Below are 6,703 nucleotides of genomic sequence, written 5' to 3' on the forward strand. Positions count from 1 at the left end.
CACTCAGGACTCCTCCGCTTGAAGTACCACGAAAAGCGGACAAGGGTGAAAAATTTGACTTTGCTGGCCTTGCATTCGTGAACCAGCGTTTCCTCCCGTGCACCCACTGCGTTCCAAACCTGGGGCGCTAGAGCAGGCAGGACGGAAGCCTTACTCTCAAAGAGAAAGGCAGAGCAGGCATTGACCCAGCAGCATCCGCGTTCCCGGTGCACGCCTTACATTGTTCCTCCCTTAAAACAATCCTTCCCCCCAGGCCGGCTCATCCCGCTTCCCCTGGGTGGCAACGAGGCTTAGAAAGGTGGTGGGGCCTGCTCAGAGTCGCACAACTAACGCAGGATTCGCGCTGCTGCCTGCCTGTTCTTTTAACTCACCACATATGGTCCAGGAGCCCACAAACTGGAAAATTACCTACAGAGCTAAAATACAAGAAAGAATCAGATAGAGGCAGCGGGGCCTGGTGGAAAAGGAGCCCCCAGCCTCTCCCGGTGGCCCCAGGCAAGCTCACAATTGCACTAACTGTGCATAAATGGCGACATGTGGTGCCTTCCTGTACCTTCCGAAAGGTGGGAGGAGAATAAGCATGGAGCCCCCGAGACACACTGCCTGACTTCCTGGTCCTGCCATGGCACCGTCGGCTGCATGTGCACCTCTCCTCTCTGAGCTCGGGGTCTTCCTCTTTGAAACAGCGACGACATAACAGGATTGTCAAAAGCATTAACTGAGACGGTGTTTGCAGAGGGCTTGGCACCAAACCTAGGGCCCAGTCAGCCCTCCATGCCCAGTCCCCCTCCTTGGGACTCATTAAAAAACCAGTAGTCCAGGCTCCACAAGAGCCATGCACCACATCAGAAGCAAGAATTTTCTCTGTAAGACACCCTGAACCAAAGTAATAATTCCATCTAATTCGCCAGTACAAACAGCACCTTGGTTATTTATGTATTTAGAGACAGAGTCTCGCTCTGTCTGTCACCCAGGCTGGAGTGCAATGGCACTATCTCGGCTTACTGCAACCTCCACCTCCTGGGTTCAAGTGCTTCTCCTGCCTCACCCTCCCAAGTAGCTGGGATTACAGGTGCCCACCACCACGCCCAGCTAATTTTTGTATTTTTGGTAGAGACAGGGTTTCACCATGTTGGCCAGGCTGGTCTCAAACTCCTGACCTCAGGTGATCCACCTGCCTTGGCCTCCCAAAGTGCTGGGATTACAGGTGTGAGCCACCGTGCCCGGGTTTTGCACCTTGGCTTTAGATGAAAGGACCATATAGCTGGCACAGACCCAACTGTGCCTGTGCTCACAGCCCTCTCCCACCCATAGCCTTGCCGTCACACACAGTGTCCAACAGACTAGGGGTCAGAGACACAATTGTTGCCACACACATTCCCCAAGAACTGCATTTCTGTAGAGCCCTAAGTCATGCCTAATGTAACACTTTCCCCCAAGGCAGTCATTCTCCAAGCTTCTTGACCTTGTTTCATTTTCTTTCTTTCTCTTTTACTAATAAACAGGAATTAAAGGATACGTTTCTGGTTCAAGGCTGTCACGTAAGAAGCCTAAGCACTTAACTCCTGACATTCTACCCTGGCATCTGCAATTTTCCACTGAAACTACCCAGAAATAAAATAGGTAGGGGAAATTCAGCATTAACCTTGGAAAGCAGGAAAGGATGGGATCCTGACCTGCAGGATAAAGAGCCAGTGGGATTGAACTAGGGGAGGCAGGACTCTGGAGGAATATTCCATATGGCGAGAGAAAGTGCTTCTCCAGCACTGGAGACAGTAACCTCAAAAGAATACACTAACAGCCCTGCCACCCAAAGATCGAGGTAGCAGACCCTGGAGGTGAGGATAAGGCCAGTTTGAGGAGTAAATTTTCTGTCTAATGACTGCCTTTCAAAAATACCCCCAGCTGGGTAAGGTGGCTCACGCCTGTAATCCCAGCACTTTGGGAGGCCGAGGCAGGGGATCACAAGGTCAGGAATTCGAGACCAGCCTGGCCAACATGGTGAAACCCCGTCTCTACTAAAAATACAAAAAATTAGCTGGGCGTGGTGGCGCACAGCTGTAATCCCAGCCACTGGGGAGGTTGAGGCAGGAGAATCACTTGGACCCAGGAGGCAAAGGTTGCAGTGAGCAGAGATCGAACCACTGCACTCCATCCTGGGCAACAGAAATGAAACTCCAACTCAAAAAAAAAAAAAGAAGTGCTCCCAATTCCCATGTCTTCCCAGAGCCAACAACAACGCCACCACTCTTGTAATTAAAACAAAACACCTGGGCTTCAGGTGGTACCACAGTCAAGAAAACTTCAGTTTAACAATGGAAAGATACTGACATGACATTTACATATTAATCAAAACTTTGTTCAAAGGAACATTCATAACATAATTCATATTCTCATTTCTCTCAAGCCTGCCAGCTGCTCGAAAGAACTCTTTTTTGTTTTGCTTGAAAAATCCCCTAAATTCTTTCAAACTAGCCCATACTGACCTTTATCTTTTTCTCTCAACCCATTTATCTGACAAAACCAGGTGATCAAATCAACATATATCACTTTGGTAGTAGTTGAGAGCTATTTCTTGACCACAAGTAAATTGCTGTCATTTTCAATGTCGAATATTAAATCTCCTCCCTACCTATATGCTATGGTTCAAATGTCTCTGCCAAAACTCACCTTGAAATTTAATTGCTATTGTGACAGGATTAAGTTGGGACCTTTAAGAGGTGATTAGGCCAAAGGGTTCTGCCCTCCTGAATGGACTAATGCCGTTATCTCGTTATCTCCCAAGTGGGTTAGTTACTGCTGGATCGAGCTCCTGATAAAAGGATAAATTCAGCCTCCATTCCCTCCCTGCCTCTTGTTTACTCACTTCTTCTGCCAAGTTATGATGTCACCCCACAATCTGGGACTTCCCAGCCTCCAGGAACTCTGAGTCAAATAAACTTACGTTGTTTATAATTTACCCAGTCGGTGGTATTCTGTTACAGTAGCAGAAAACACACTAGACATCATAACATACAAAAAATGGCACAGAAAGCCAGCCAGCAAAGCAAAAACTGCTCAACAGGTAGAGCAGGAGAGAACCTGAGAATAACCAAGGGGGTGATTTTGTTTCAGATCACCAGGAAAACCAGAGTGTTGGACCAGTTTATCATTCTCTGACTCGATGCCTGAGATCCCTTCCTAACAGATGTAGGTCACTGGCTTTTGAACATCATTTGCTGAGAAAACATGAAGGAGTAAAACGTAGCTTAAATCTCCGTGTTGACTTTGCACGGAGTGTGATTTTCAAAGGAACTTACAATTTTGCTACAGGTTTGGAGTTTTTCCTATTTTCTTACTTGAAGCTAAGGTGAAACAAGCCTTCCATTTTGTTCTATAAAAATCTCCCACAAACATCAAGAACACAAATATAAATGCAATCAGGTTTAGATCATGTTGAGAATGTAAACCTGAACACAAAAGCACCTTTGTTTCCCAAATTAGCATGTCTTTTAAGCTCTGCTGTGTGTGATTTATGCAATGTGAAGAGGGGAAGTCAAGATGATGCTTTTCAACACATTTTTATTTGGAGTATATAAAAGTCAGGGAATACAGAAGGCACACTATCAAAGGGGAGTTTCATCTCATAAAAAAATAAATAAAACAACGGAACTGTCAAGTATACCAAATGATGTAATTAAGAGTCTTTAGGATTGTTAAAGCTGCCCTTTTTTTTTTTTTTTTTTTTTGAGACAGAGTCTCATTCTCTCACCAGGGTGGAATGCAGTGGCACAATCTCAGCTCACTTCAACCTCTGGCTCCCTGGTTCAAGCGATTCTCCTGCCTCAGCCTCCGGAGTAGCTGTAACTACAGGTGTGCACCACCACATCCAGCTAATTTTTGTGTTTTTTTAGTAGAGATGGGGTTTCACCATGTTGGCCAGGATGGTCTCCATCTCTTGACCTTGTGATCCACCCACCTCGGCCTCCCAAAGTGCTGGTATTACAGGTATGAGCCATCACGCCTGGCCTAAAGCTGACTTTATACACAAAATGATTGCTTATGATGTTAGTGAAAAGAGAAAAAGTTTGGCTGACCTTGGCTAAGTAACTAGAATGTTTGCTTCAGACAATAAATGTAACTTCTCTGAAATTCCTAATCCCATGTCATATTTTCTTCTCCTATAGTTATGTGATTCAAACATCAACACTTTAAAATATAAAAATTAATGTAGTGTAATGGGCATAATGTGTTTTCTATCGTTGCACCTGCTCTTTTCTTTTTTCCCCTCTTTTCTGACTTTTTATAGGCTTAACTGAGTAGTTTCTATAGTTCCATTTTATCTTTTTTATTGGCTAATTTTCTATTTTTTTTGTTATTTTCATGGTTGCTTTAGAGTTTATATCATCTCTCTCTCTGTATATATATATATGTATACATATATACACACACATGCACACAAATATGCACATATATATTTTATAATATACATATATAATATTTTTCAAAGCCTACATTCAAGTGATTTGTACCATTCTATGTATAGTTAAGAACATTACAGTAGTATTCTTCTATGTCTTCTTAAACGGTCAATTATCTTTTGAAGAACTTTAAGTAATAAGAAATAAATTCTGTATGTTTGCCATGTACCATTTCTGATGTTCTTCCTTTTTTATGTAGATCCATATTTCCATCTGGGATCATCTTTCTGCTAAAAGGACTACCTTTAACATTTCTTAAAGTGCAGGGCTACTGGTGGTTGATTTTCTTCAGCTTTTATATCTCTAAAAAGTATCCATTTTGCGTTCATTCTTGAAAGACGTTTTGGCTAGGTATAGAAATCTAGATAGACAGAATTTTCATTTTAGTGGTTTCAGATGTTGATCTACTATCTTTTTTATTTATATTGTTTCTAACAAAATATCTGCTATCACCCTTCTATTTGTCCCTCTCTACATAACATGTCTTTCTTTCCTCTGGCTATTAAGATTTTTTTTTTCTTCATCACTGGTTTTGAGCAATTTGATCAAGATCAGCCTCAGAGTAGTTTTCTTCAAATCTTTAGCACGTTTGGGATTTGTTGAGTTTTTCTCATCTGTAGGCTTATAGTTTTTGTCAAATTTGGAAAACTGTGGCCATTATTCCTCAAATTTTTTTTTTTTTTTTTTTTTTTTTTTTTGACAGAGTCTCACTCTGTCACCCAGGCTAGAGTACAACAGCATGATCTTTGCTCACTACAACTTCAGCCTCCCGGGCTCAAGTGATTCTCCTGCCTCAGCCTCCTGAGTAGCTGGGATTACAGGTACCTGCCACCGTGCCCAGCTAATTTTTGTATTTTTAGTAAAGATGGGGTTTCGGCATGTTGGCCAAGCTGGTCTTGAACTCCTGACCTTAAGTGATCTGCCCACCTCGGCCTCCCAAATTGCTGGGATTACAGGCATGAGCCGCCACACTTGGCCTAAATATTTTTTTATCTTTCCCCTTTTCTTCTCTTCTTTGGGTTCTTTAAATGTATGGACTGCTTACAGTCGGCCTCCAACTCACTGATGCAGGTTCTCTTCTCTTTACTCTCTTTTCCCTCTGTATTTCATTTTGGATAGTTTCTATTGTTACATCTTTGAGTCAACCAAGATTTTTCTTCTGCAAGGTCTAATGTGTTGTCAAATCTCATTCTGTGTATTTTTCATCTCAGATTTTGTAGTTTTCTTCTCTGAAAATTCATTTTGTGTCTTTTTTACATTTCCTGTGTATCTACTTAACTTTCTGAATATATGAAATATGATTATAACTATCTTAATGTCCTTCTTTGCTAATTCTAACCTCTGTGTCCATTCAATTGATTTTTCTCTTCCTTATGTGTCATATTTGTCTAATTCTTTTCATGCCTGCTAATGTTTTTGGATATTATACATTGTAAATTTTATTTAGTTGATTCTAGCCTTTTTTATATTCTTCCAGATATTCTTGAGCTTTGCTCCAGAACATATTTAAGTTATTTGGAAACAGTTTAATCCTTCCTTGCTTGCTTTTTTTTTTTCCTTTTTCTTTTTTTTTTGAGACGGAGTTTCGCTCGTTACCCAGGCTGGAGTGCAGTGGCGCGATCTCGGCTCACCGCAACCTCCGCCTCCTGGGTTCAGGCAATTCTCCTGCCTCAGCCTCCTGAGTAGCTGGGATTACAAGCACGCGCCACCATGCCCAGCTAATTTTTTGTATTAGTAGAGACGGGGTTTCCCCATGTTGACCAGGATGGTCTCGATCTCTTGACCTCGTGATCCACCCGCCTCAGCCTCCCAAAGTGCTGGGATCACACCTTTTTCTTTATTTTCTTCTATTATTCCCTCTTTTTTCTTTCGTTCCTTTTTTCTCTTTTTTTCCCTCACATCAGATGAGTGATGTGCTGACACCATAACAAGGTTTAAGGCAGCGTATCTCACACTTGAGCATGAAAATCCAATCATCATGCTTATGAACCACAAAAGGATTCAGGTCTTGCTCGTAAGATTTGCTAGGTCAAACCAGAGCAGCATTTAATCTGGGGTTATTTCTTTTGTGTAGCCGAAGCAAGATTCTTTTTCAGTGTATCTGACTGATAGTGGCAAATACTGTTCATGGCCCTGCGTCAGTGCCAGACACTGACATATTATTCCTTATAATTTTCACACTTGCACTTCTGCACACTTATATACTGGTTAGTCCTCTTCTGAACACTCAAAGGGGACTCTCT

General features: G+C 42.3%; 1 non-coding gene across 1 annotated transcript; it reads right to left on the minus strand.

Annotated features, from left to right (window-relative positions):
• Window positions 1-6,358: 6,358 nt before the first annotated feature.
• Window positions 6,359-6,461, minus strand: LOC135275208 (small nucleolar RNA U13). Its single transcript, XR_010342905.1, has one exon. It is a non-coding gene; the product is annotated as a small nucleolar RNA U13 (small nucleolar RNA).
• Window positions 6,462-6,703: the final 242 nt, after the last annotated feature.

The sequence above is a fragment of the Aotus nancymaae genome, unplaced genomic scaffold (genome assembly GCF_030222135.1).
Source record: "Aotus nancymaae isolate 86718 unplaced genomic scaffold, 86718_ANA_hifiasm-v0.15.2.pri h1tg000015l_1, whole genome shotgun sequence".
NCBI lineage: Eukaryota > Metazoa > Chordata > Mammalia > Primates > Aotidae > Aotus > Aotus nancymaae.